A 12,069-nucleotide genomic window follows, 5' to 3' on the forward strand; every position below is an offset into this window, starting at 1 on the left:
GATTGGTTATGGGTTATTTTCATTGACAGCACTTATGACTACAGTGAAGTAACAATTTTAGTTTAAACAAATTGTAGGTGTCAATTATGATCTAATCCCTGGTAATTTAGTAAGAAATCTTTTCTACTTCTCTTTCATCTTTTGTGAAAGAGATATACAACCCAAAATATTTTGCACATTTAAAACTTAGACTGGCAGACGTGTTCTAAATGCTCATTATTTGCATCCTCTATGGTGTGTCATTTTATTGGAAATTATTGCAGTGTCTACAAAAATATGATCAATTCTGAGGATGCCAAAACGTCACCAAGACTAATTGTCCCGAGGAACTCAAGGGTGGGTTCAGAAGCATTTAACTGTTTAAGAGATGCGATCACCAACCACCCTGAACCAGACCAAGCCTCACCACAAGAGTGAGGCCTATGACCCTCACCTTATTTTTACGGCTAAGATCTCTCCAGGAGGAGCTTAGGTATTGCTGTAACCTGTAGTGTATGTGAAAGCATGTTTTCCAACTGAGCCTGCCAAACAGAATGTCCACTTCTCCCTTTTGCATATTCATTCCCCACCTGAAATAAAAGGGGCGTGCTTCCCTTTGTTTGGAACGCCATGACTTTGGAAATGATTCTGTGTGGCCTCCTATTTGCTGCAAACACACCCTACTTTGTCTGACAGCTACTTCTGATGGAGAGTCTGATTTAACTTGCCAGGAGGTGAACCCACTTTGGTTTCAGTAACAAAAAGATAAACCTTGAAAGAGTATTGGAAAATAAGTGAGATGCTAAATCAAAAAGACAGGATAAAGCTGAGAGGTTGTTTGGAATTTTTCTTAATCATTTATGTATATGATACTTTATCTAGAAATGGAATGCAGAGCTGGGCAGAAACTTAAAAGTTTTTCAGTCTCGGGGCCGGCCCAGTGGCGCAGCGGTTAAGTTCGCACGTTCCGCTTCTCAGCGGCCCGGGGTTCACTGGTTCGGATCCCGGGTGCGGACATGGCACTGCTTGGCAGCCATGCTGTGGTAGGTGTCCCACGTATAAACTAGAGGAAGATGGGCACGGATGTTAGCTCAGAGCCAGGCTTCCTCAGCAAAAAGAGGAGGACTGGCAGTAGTTAGCTGAGGGCTAATCTTCCTCCAAAAAAACAAAACAAACAAACAAAAAAAAGTTTTTCAGTCTGGTTCTTTCATTTTAGTGCTAAGGAAGCTGATCTGAAAGAGAGTAAATGACTTGCCCAAAATGGAATAGAGCTTTAGAACTGCACTGAGGCCGGTATTTGGATGTCCTAATTTGAAGTTGTGTATTAATTTGATAGTTTTAACATCATGGTATTCAATATCCAAATCTGATTTGATTTTCATAATGATAATGAAATCAGTGTGACTGGTATTATTATCCCCATTTGCTTCACCAGAAGGCACATGGTTTTAGTGGCAAAAGCAGCTTCCTTAGAAGGAGCCTAGACTGGAAACAGACGTCAGTTGAAATTTTGTTCTGCTGCACTGAGACCTTGGGGAAGTTACTCAAGTCTCTCAGCTTCAGTCTTCTCATAAGAAAAATGCTGTGCCACTCCCCTCCATGAAGATTGTCCAAGCAGTAGAGATTACAGAAGACATTGAGCACAGAGTAGGTACTTAATGACTGGTAGCTGGTGCTTAGAAAGTTTTCGGTCATAGGGGGCAGTCTAGAGAGGTAGAGAAAGGGCAGGCTTTGGAGTGGCCCAGACTTGGATTCTAACCCTGGCTCCAGCACTCACTTAGGCCAAATACTTCATGTCTCCTCACTTTAGCTTCCACACCTGTGAAGTGGAAATTATAACATCACTTCATGATGTTATGAGCTTGGAGCTCTAGTATGTAAGGTGCCTCCTCTGTTGCATCTGTCTGGAGATTTGTTGTAGCCTATTGACTGTCATCAAAGGAGAGAAGTGGCAGAATCATGGTGCAGGTGGGCAAAGAATGGAGTTTAAGAGTCTGAAAATACAGTTACAGGTCCTTGCTGTGCTCTCGTTCCCTGTGGTTTTCCAGGCCGGTCACCTAACCTGAAGCTTCATTAGCAAAAATGCTTTGCGTCAGGTAGGATCTGTGCTTTTTTTCTCCTGTTACTTCTCACTTTAAAACTAAAAGTACTGCCCTGCTTAAAGCTAAATCTATTAACATAATTCTAGGTGACCTTGAAGCAAAAATCATGATAGAAGGAGTGTCCCCTGAGGCAGAAAAAAAATCAAGATTCAGAGAGGAGGAAGTAGAATGAGATTCTAACACCCCTCCCCTCTCCAAGGGAAAGACAGACTATTTGGTCATTTGGCCCGCGCCATCCTGGGCAGAGCCTCGGAGAGAGGAACCTCAGAGAATTTGCCCTCTGCTGACTGTGTTTTAATCAGAGTTTCTGATGAAGGAAGGGGGAGAAATTGCATTTCTAATAAGTTTTGAGATGACGTTTCAGATGTGTCTAGGCAGAAGGGCAGCCTCACAGAGACTTCTGCCACATCACAGGGCGAGGAAGCCACAGACATCCCGACCCTCAATCCAGGCAGTTGCCATGATTGGAGGGGACAGGCCTGTCAGCGTCGAAACCAAAAGACTGAAAACCCGACACCTGAATGGAGGACAAAAAACATCTTGGAATCCTTGTGGGGACCAGTGACTCAAGGATCTGATTTTTCCAGCTTCTCCTGTATCTTCGCACTTCAGAAATTCCCTACCCAAGACACAGCCCTGAGGAAGGGGGAGGGCCTCCGCTGATAAGATTATTGTCACTGCAGCTGAGTGGGGGCTTACACAGAAATAAATCTCAGTTACAGAAAAAAAATTCCATTTGTTACACATTTGAGTATAAACTCAAATAGACTGAAGTTTATTCCTGCTACTTTATTATCTGTATTATATAGTAACCATACATTTTTAAGTTCAGTATTATGAGAATTTTCCCTTCACTCAAAGATCATGAGGTTTTATTCACATTTTTGTTTGGGGCCTATAATTTACAAGAACAAACCTGAGGGAAACCAACAAACACTGCCTTCCCTGACATCATAACTTCACCGGGTTATGAGTTCCTCTGGGACAGGGTCTGTACATTTCCTTTGAATCTCCTACCTGGTCACTAGCAGGCACAGTGCTTCCGCTCGGTAGGTACTCAATAAATGTTTATGGGACAAATGAATCGTCAAATATATACTGAGAACTTTGGATGTTGATTCCTTTGTTGGTAGTGTAATATTTAAGATATTTATGTTACTGGTACTGGCACAAAAACAGATACAGATCAATGGAACATAATCGAGAACCCAGAAATAAACCCACATCTCTGGACAGCTAATTTTTGACAAGGTAGCCAAGAACATACAATGGAGAAAGCAAAGTCTCTTCAACAAATGGTGTTGGGAAAACTGGACAGCCACATGCAAAAGAATGAAATTAGACCATTATCTTACACCATACACAAAAATTAAGTCAAAATGGGTCAAAGACTTGAATGTAAGACCTGGAACCATTAAACTTCTAGAAGAAAACATAGGCAGTATGCTCTTCAACCTCAGTCTTAGCATATTTCCAAGTACCATGTCCGACTGGGCATAGGAAACAATAGAAAAAATAAACAAATGGGACTACATCAGACTTAAAAGCTTCTGCACAGCAAAGGAAACCATCAACAAAACAAAAAGACAACCTCACAATTGGGAGAAGATTATTTGCAAACCATATATGTGATAAGGGGTTAATATCCAAAATATATAAAGAACTCATATCTCATCAACAAAAAAGCTAACAACCCAATTAAAAAATAGGCAAAAGATCTGAATAGACATTTCTCCAAAGAAGATATCCAGGTGGCCAACAGGCACATGAAAGGATGTTCAACATCCTTAACTATCAGGGAAATGCAGTCAAACTACAACCAGATGCCACCTCACATCCCTCAGAATGGTTATAATCAACAAGACAGGAAACAATAAGTGTTGGCGAGGATGTGGAGAGAAGTGAACCCTCGTACACTGCTGGTGGGAGTGCAAACTGGTGCTGCCACTATGGAGAGTAGTATGGAGTATCCTCAGAAAATTAAGAATAGATCTACCATACGATCCAGCTATCCCACTGCCAGGTATTTATCCAAAGAACATGAAAACAGAAATGCGTAAAGATACATGCACCCCTATGTTCATTGCAGCAGTATACACAATAGCAAAGACATAGAAGCAACCCTAGGTGCCCATCAAGGGACGAACGGATAAAGAAGATGTGGTATATATACACAATGGTATACTGCTCAGCCATAAGAAATGATGACATCCGGCCATTTGTGACAACATGGATGGACCTCGTGTGTATTATGCTAAGTGAAAAAAGTCACAGGGGGAAAGTCAAATACCGTATGATCTCACTCATAAGTAGAAGTTAAAAACAAACAAACAAAAAACACATAGCAATGGAGATTGGATTGGTGGTTACCATAGGGGAAGGGGGAAGGGGGCAGGGTGAAAGGGGTGATTAGGCACATGTGTGGTGATGGATGGTAATTAGTCTCTGGGTGGTGACCATGATGCAATCTGCACAGGAATGGAAATATAATGATGTACACCTGGAATTTATATGTTATAAACCAATAATTACCACAATAAAACAAAATAAGCAAAAAAAGATATCTGTTACAAATATTTTATCATTAGTTGTCAAAAATATATCTGAGCATAGGTAAAATTAAGGAGCTTCAAAGTGAATGTAACAATTTAAAAAACATTTCACATTTTGGACCCATGTTAGCTATTTAGAACCACAGTTCTGCTTTGAATTTCAAATAACTACCTTCAGCACCATAATGATAATTAATGATTGTACTTTTTATTATTGTCATTTTTCATTCCTTTTACAATCAGATCATAAGAAAGATACATTTTCATACATAAACTAGTGGCTTTCTTGTAAAACCTACGTCATAGGTCACCTCTTTCGTGAGCAACTTGAAACAGCGTCTCTTTCATCTTGGGGTTCTCAGCACCTAGCCCGGTGTCTGGTTCACAGTATAAGAACAGTAAGTGTGTGCTGAATGAATCTGAAGAATCCTTTCCTGATCCTCAGGCACTGCCTAACTGAGCTCTACTGTCACCAAACCTCTAGAGCACATTATTTTCCTTAGCATCTGGTTAGGTGGGTATTTCTTCCACATGTCCCACTAAATCAGTGAACATTAGAGTCACCTGGAAAGCTTGTAAAAAAAAGTGTGCTGGGCCCCACCCCAAAGGTCTGGTGTGGGGGCATGGGAATTTGCATTTCTAACGAGTTCTGAGGTGATGCTGACACTGCTGATTATCAATCATTCTTCATAAACCACTGCACTGAATTTAGTTGCTTGACATCAGGGGCTGTGTCTTCCTCATTCCACTATCTTCAGCAGTCTCTGCCATAGTACTTGGCACATAGGAGCTGTTAGAGAAATAATTTATTTGCATAACAGTTCAAAAAGCTTACTGAATATAGACTACGAGTATATGAATATATGTGTATAAATCATTAAATGAGCTAATACATGTAAAAGCTCTGAAAACATGGCATGTAGTAAGCTATGTTTGCTTAAAAACATCGAAAATGTACCCTTTCTTTGCTTAACCTCATCTAAAATGATACGTAAAAATGCTAGATGTGTACTTGAAAAAAGAGAGCTTAATAAATTAGAGTAATAGAGTCTTAGCATTAAAAGATAACCTAGTTCTCTTTATCTTTAAAGATAACCTCTTTAAAGCTAGTTTATTGGTATTGAGCATCAGGAATTTCAAAAATTGGTTGAGTGCTTCCTACACGAAGATAGACACACTTGCCCCCAGGAGCTTACAGCCAGTGAGGATGTGAGGAACCCAGGGTTAAGTGTGAGTGTGTGTAAGTGTGAGGGTGTTAAGTTTTGGGAATAGACAGCAACGATTAAAGCATTCAGTCATATCCATTCAACTCTTAATCTTCCTTAACCTATTAGAACACATCTTTTTCACATCCTATAAAATACTCAACATGTTTAATTTGGGTCCAATTGGGATACTTAATAAATAAGTGAAGTTAATTAATTCCTTTGAAAAACATACGACTATTTTTTCTTAAATGCAATCAATTGGAACAACATGAGGAATTTAAAATTAGCTTGATGCAAATATTTGCACATTTATGGAAATAATTATTTATATACAAGTACGTGTCATATATAAAAGACTTCTCAGAAAGTTGGGGGAAGAACAAATGTTTCTAGATGGAATAATGTGCACATGTGGAGCTTGCCATTTTTAAGAATCCTATGGTAAATCCTTTCATAAAGGAAGTAATTATTTCTGAATTATCTTTTTCGTTAATGCACATTTTCACTCCTAGATTGTCTAAAGCACAACACAAATGTTGTTCCATATACTATTCAATCAATAGAACTTAATTTTATAGATAAAAAAATTCACTGTGTTGTTGAATTCTGGGTTCTTATCCTTGTCTGTTCTTACTACCATGGAATTTGGGACGAGTAATTCATTTCTCTTTGCCTTAGTCAACTCATCTGTAAAATGGAGAAATTAAGGGGCTGGCCCCGTGGCCGAGTGGTTAAGTTCGCGCGCTCCGCTGCAGGCGGCCCAGTGTTTCGTTGGTTCGAATCCTGGGCGCGGACATGGCACTGCTCATCAAACCACGCTGAGGCAGCGTCCCACATGCCACAACTAGAAGGACCCACAACGAAGAATATACAACTATGTACCGGGGGGCTTTGGGGAGAAAAAGGAAAAAATAAAAAAAATAAAAAAAAATAAAAAAAAAAAATGGAGAAATTAATAGTGCCTACTTCCTAAGGATATGGCTAGGCTTAAATGAGGTCATGGCTGTGGGGCCCTCAGCCCAGTGTCTGACAGTCAGCAGATGTCACTCTGCAACTTGTCTTGGGTGGTTCTCTGCCGGTTGGGATGGTGGAGCAATAAAATGGAAAAGGGTGAATGTGGATTCTAGGTCCAGCTGGGCCAGTGATTCGCTGCTGACCAGCACACGCTCTCCATGGGCCTGGGCTGGATTTGCTGTGGTGCCTTCCAGCTCCCTGGCTCCATTGGCTGTCGGCCCCTTGAGACCTAAGAGTCCATTCATTACCACTTGCCCTTGAAGCACAATTTCTGTACATTGCTCATAGGTCTACACGGCTGGGAAACTGGTCCCTTACCTGGAGGCTGAGCAGGTGACACTAGTTCCACTGGGTCAGACCTGAAGTACTGTCTGGGGATGGGGCATATGAGTGACTATGAAGTCACACGAAGGAAGGGGGTAGAGGACAGGCCACAGAAGACTGATTCTTGATGGTTCTTTATTTCCTTCACTTAGCATTTTTTGGGGGTTGCTTTTCTGCCTTTGAAACAGAAGACCACAGAGTAGAATCTAGTAAACTCCTGGCCCTGGAAAACATCTTTGTTTTGCAATCTACAGGGTCTGGAAGAAAGCTGAGGCCACAGGTTACTGGTGGGTTGTAAAGTCCCGGGATATTACTGAGAAAACTTGACTTTTTATATGCTAATAATTGAGGTTTGACAACTCTGGAGGAAGCTTTCTAACTCTTTCATCATAAATTGGATTTTGACTATATACCGAAGACAGGTTCATGGATTCAAGGTAACCTAGGATTCTTCATCGTGGCTTGACCCAAAGGAACAGCTATTGACGGACTTTCCTAAAAGGAGTGTGTAAAAGAGTCCCAGGACCCCCCTCTTAAATAAGTATATCATGCAAATATACTGCTCCCCGGGAATCCCTTTCAGTCCCCGGGGCTCTGGACTAGCTCTGGGCCTGGGGGCGGGCAGCTCATGCCCAGCAATACATTTCATTTTCACGGGGACCACCACCAGCAAATCAGCTCCTCAAGCCCCACTGGGTCAGGTGGCAGGGTGGTCAAGCTGTTCCCAGGCTGGCTGGCTGGCTTCATTCATTCAGCAGGTATTTCCCGAGCGCCTGCACTCTGCCCGGCCTGTTCTGGCGTTAGAAATAGAGCGGCGGGCGATCGGGCCCGGCCCGGGTGTTCACGAAGCCCTGCCAGCGGGCGCGAGAGGAGGAAACAGTAAGGACAGCAGTCGTCGCTGCCACTCACGGGCACCCGCCGGCGCCAGGCGCTGTTCGAAGCGCTCGAAGGAATCGGCTCATTCCACCCTCCGGCCGCCGCAGCGGGCGGGCGCTCCTGGGATCCCGTGGGCGGGAGGGCGCAGAGGCAGGAGGGGTGTCCCCCGGGCCGGGCACGGGGCGGGCCCGCGGCGCACCGCGCTCCCGCCCTCCGCGGCGCCGGGCGGCCGCCCCACGTGACGGGAAGCGGCGGCGGCGGGGCCGGGCCAGCCAGGAGCGGCGGGCCGGCGCGGGGCGGCGGCGGCGGCGCGGGCCCAGGCCGCAGGGCCGGCGCGGGGCGGCGGAGGCGGGCGGCGGGCGCCGCGCGGGTGAGTGCGAGGGCCGGGCGGGGCCCGCGGGCGCGCAGGTGTGCGTGCGCCGGCGGGAGCGGGGAGGCGGGCGCCGGGCGGACCCGGGCAGGTGTGCCGGCGTGGGGGCCGGGGGCTTGGTGGCTTGCGCAGGGGTGGGTGGCGTGTCGTGTGAGGAGGGAGCGGGTGTGAGTGGGTGTGTGTTTGGGGCAGGGGAAGATCGGAGTAGTCCCTGTTTGGGGGAGGCTTTTGGTTTTATGGAGGGACGGGCCCAGAAGGACCTCACCCTGGGCCCCTTGCCCCCACCCGGGTGTGGAATGGTTTGGTCGCTGAAATTGGTGTTTCCTGGAGCGCTTGGGATTTGAGAACTCAGATTCCGGGTCACATTCGGGCCGGAATTGTTGCTCTCAACTGGGAGACTGGGCAGGGCTGTGTTGGGGAGGAGGGAAGAGACCTCGCCCCTTATCAGCCCAGATCAACGGTTGGCGGCTGCTACCACCATGGGATTTTTCCTTTCCATTGCTTTCCGGAGGTGCGGGTGAAGTTGGGTTTCCCGCTTGCCGCCTGTGTGTTATATGGGGATGACTTTAAACACAGAAGCTGTAGTCTCCAGTTATCGGCACCTGTCATTGCTTCTGCGGAAGGGCTGTTGGGTGACCCTCACAAAGCACCCGGGCCACTCTGGGAGCCCTCCCCGGCTGCTGGAAATGAGGGTTTACACAGTGCTTCTTAATGCAAATAGACTGGATTGGGTGTTGGGGCCAGAACCTGTCCCAGCGGGTTTAACCCTTGGTGAAGTGCTGATGGGCAGGCCCCTGTCCATGCGGAGGGAAGGCAGCTGCAGGAGATTGGAGGGACAGGTTAAGGCGCTGAGACAGGTGTGGGAGGAGGGTCCTGCTGCAGCGTCAGGTGGCTTACTTGAAGTCAGAACTGAGGACTGGAGGGCCTGCCAATGCCCACTGCATCCTCCTCGTGGGCCCTCTTATCTCTCTTGGCCAGCCAGAAGCTGGTGGACAACTGAGGGCTCCCAGCACTGTAGGCATTTAGAGAGGAACATCTGGCCCGCTGCTTCCTTTTCTTTTTCCTTCCATTTCTGCCAGACAAGCAGTCTCAGCAGTCATGGAAGCGGCTCTTTCGTGTTTATGCTACAAAGAGCACTGACCAGAATCCCCTAGAACTGTCTGCAGCTGGCCCTTCCCAGGCCACAGTTCATCTCCGAAATGGGGGCAGTGCTGCTCCTAGGTGGTGATGAGCGTGGGGCTGTGGGTTCACACCCTGACCCTGCCACCGCCTAACTGTGAGCTTTGGGCAGTTTACCGCACATTCTGAGTCTCAATTTCCTCAATCAAAATAGGGGTAACGTTAGAAAAGATACATGCATCCTGATAAGGAAAGTAGCATTTGGCACAGGGCCTGGCACTCAGTGGGTGCTTGATAAAGTATTAATAAATATAAATGAGGATGGTGGGCTCTGTAAAGTCAGTGCTTTTAGGCTCAGAGTGGTTGCTACCAGTGAATGCTCTGCTCTGGAGTTCGGTCCTTGTGGGTTCTCAGTTCAAGTTTGCTGTATACCTCACGGTGTACGTGTTACAAAGGTGTGGGGGGAGACGCGCGGTAACACCGTCACCTGCATGCACTCTGCCTTTTCTCCTCGACTCATGACCATGGGCAGCAGTTCTCTGGTCCTAGAGTTGGGGCAACTTGTCCACCCCTGCAGGCTCCCAGTGCGCTTCAGCCTCTGCCTAACCCTCCAGCAACAGGGATTTGTAAGGGCCCATTCTTCCATCAGGCAGCTCCAGTTGACAAGTCTTAAAAGTACAGAGCTCACTGTTGAAAAAAACACTAAATTTTCTAGGCCTAATTTGCAGCTAGCATTGCTGTTAAGAAAAAAAAAGTAGTTATTGTGGCTCATTCCTTCATGCTAGTAGTAAAAATTTGTGATCCTTTAAGAAAACTCGAGGAAATTTTGCTTAATGGGTTAAGCATCTTCATCTTGGTCTGAATCCAGTCCTCATTAGAAATACGTTAATCATCTGTGGCAGCCAGGTGTTTGGACACTGCCAAATAATTTGGCCCTTATTTTACAACTCATCTCCTCTGTGGCAAACCTAACCCGTTTTTCTTTATTAAAAAATACATAACTACTAAGTGAATGTAGAAGTAGCAAGTTAATTTGCAGTTACCCCAAACGAACTTGAGTGCTTCGTGCAGAAGAGCAGGGGCAGTCATTGAGCGTGTTGTGAAATCTTACGGATGGTTTGAGATCAAGGGCTTTTCTTGATAGTCAAGGAGCTGCTGTTGGGTAAATTAAAGATTCAGGAAAAGTAATGTATGTAAAAGAGGACAGTTGCCTGGCATCCAGTAGGCGCTCAGTAATGTTTTGTGGCTGTTTGAAGGTCCGGTGTTGAGAAAGATGTTAGGAAGGAAATACCTTGGAGACTCATACACCCGCTCTGCTCCTCTTCACCTCCCCATGCCTTCCTAAATCTCTTCTTCAGTTATACCTGTTGATGATTCTAGTCGAGGATGCATAGGATGCATACCTGTGTCCACTCACATACACTGTATGCGTGCACAGATAGACACACCCAGATATATGTATACACACATACGTGTGTGGTGTGTATATACTGTTTATGGTATATATACACATAGGTATGTATATTTACATATATATGTATTTAAATGTAACTGAGAATGGTTACATGTGGGTATGTACCAGGATAACATCAAGATGGCAAGTTAGATGTTAGACTTTAGCTATCTTCTTTTCTTCTTCTTCTTTTTTTAGATGCTCTCTCAGGTCATTGAAGCAGGTTTATTGTGCTGTAACTGGTCTTATGCTATGTCTGTCACGTGAGTGCAAAAGATAACATGAAACGATTGTCAAGTAGTGTCCTAATTTTCAAAGGGGGAAAAGTTTTCTTTGGTACAAGGCCATAAATTTGTTGTTGATTGCTGGCAAATTTCAAGATTGAGTCATTAGGCAGATGGCTGTGGGAATTTAGAGAAGACGTGGGGCCAGTGGGGATACAGTTCCGAAAGAATCATTTATGTCATGTGAATATATATCCTGTTTTGATAAGATTACTAGGTTAGTGGAGAAATGTGTAAATGTGTCACTCGTATCTGAAATTGAGCGAGGGAATGCTGACGCTGAACCCCATTTGGTGAGAAGTATTTGTTTGTGACAAAAGTCGTTTATGGCCATAGAGCAGGGGTAAGCCATTTTGGCAGCACAGAAACCTAAGGAGGTAGCATGAGGGAGGCTAACAGGATTCTTCTTCTAGACTCAGGATGGGAAAGTGAGGGCCCTGCTCATAGCATGGGTCCCTTAGGAGGGGTGAAGGCAGGACGGTTGTCTGTAGGCCCCACCACAGTGGCCTCATGTTTGGAGTTGGTGCTTTCTTCGGGAGGGCTGAATTCTGGGAGAGGCTCTGAAATCACACTTGCCCCTTCCATCAAAAGATGGGGAAGAATATGGCCTTGGAGTCAGAAACAGAAACTGAGGTTGAAGTCTCTGTTTCATTGCCTTGTAGCTATGTAACCTTGAGCGAGCTGCTGAAAATCTCTGTATGTCTGTGATAATATCCACCTCTCAGAGGAATCGTGAGAGTGAAAGGGAATCATTTATATCGAGTGCACAGTATCCGACCAAACCCAGT

General features: G+C 45.2%; 1 protein-coding gene across 3 annotated transcripts in view; it reads left to right on the forward strand.

The window, feature by feature from the left end:
- The first annotated feature begins 8,311 nt into the window (after nt 1–8,311).
- TGFBRAP1 (transforming growth factor beta receptor associated protein 1) overlaps nt 8,312–12,069 on the forward strand; it is a 67,851-nt gene continuing 64,093 nt past the window's right edge. For 2 of the 3 annotated variants that reach the window (XM_044773071.2, XM_044773072.2), the window contains exon 1: nt 8,312–8,425. The gene's annotated coding sequence lies outside the window, so the exon portion shown is untranslated. The remainder of the gene's footprint in view (nt 8,426–12,069) is intronic. The other variant, XM_044773073.2, reaches the window with a different exon arrangement.

This window comes from Equus asinus, chromosome 6 (assembly GCF_041296235.1).
Source record: "Equus asinus isolate D_3611 breed Donkey chromosome 6, EquAss-T2T_v2, whole genome shotgun sequence".
Taxonomy (NCBI): domain Eukaryota; kingdom Metazoa; phylum Chordata; class Mammalia; order Perissodactyla; family Equidae; genus Equus; species Equus asinus.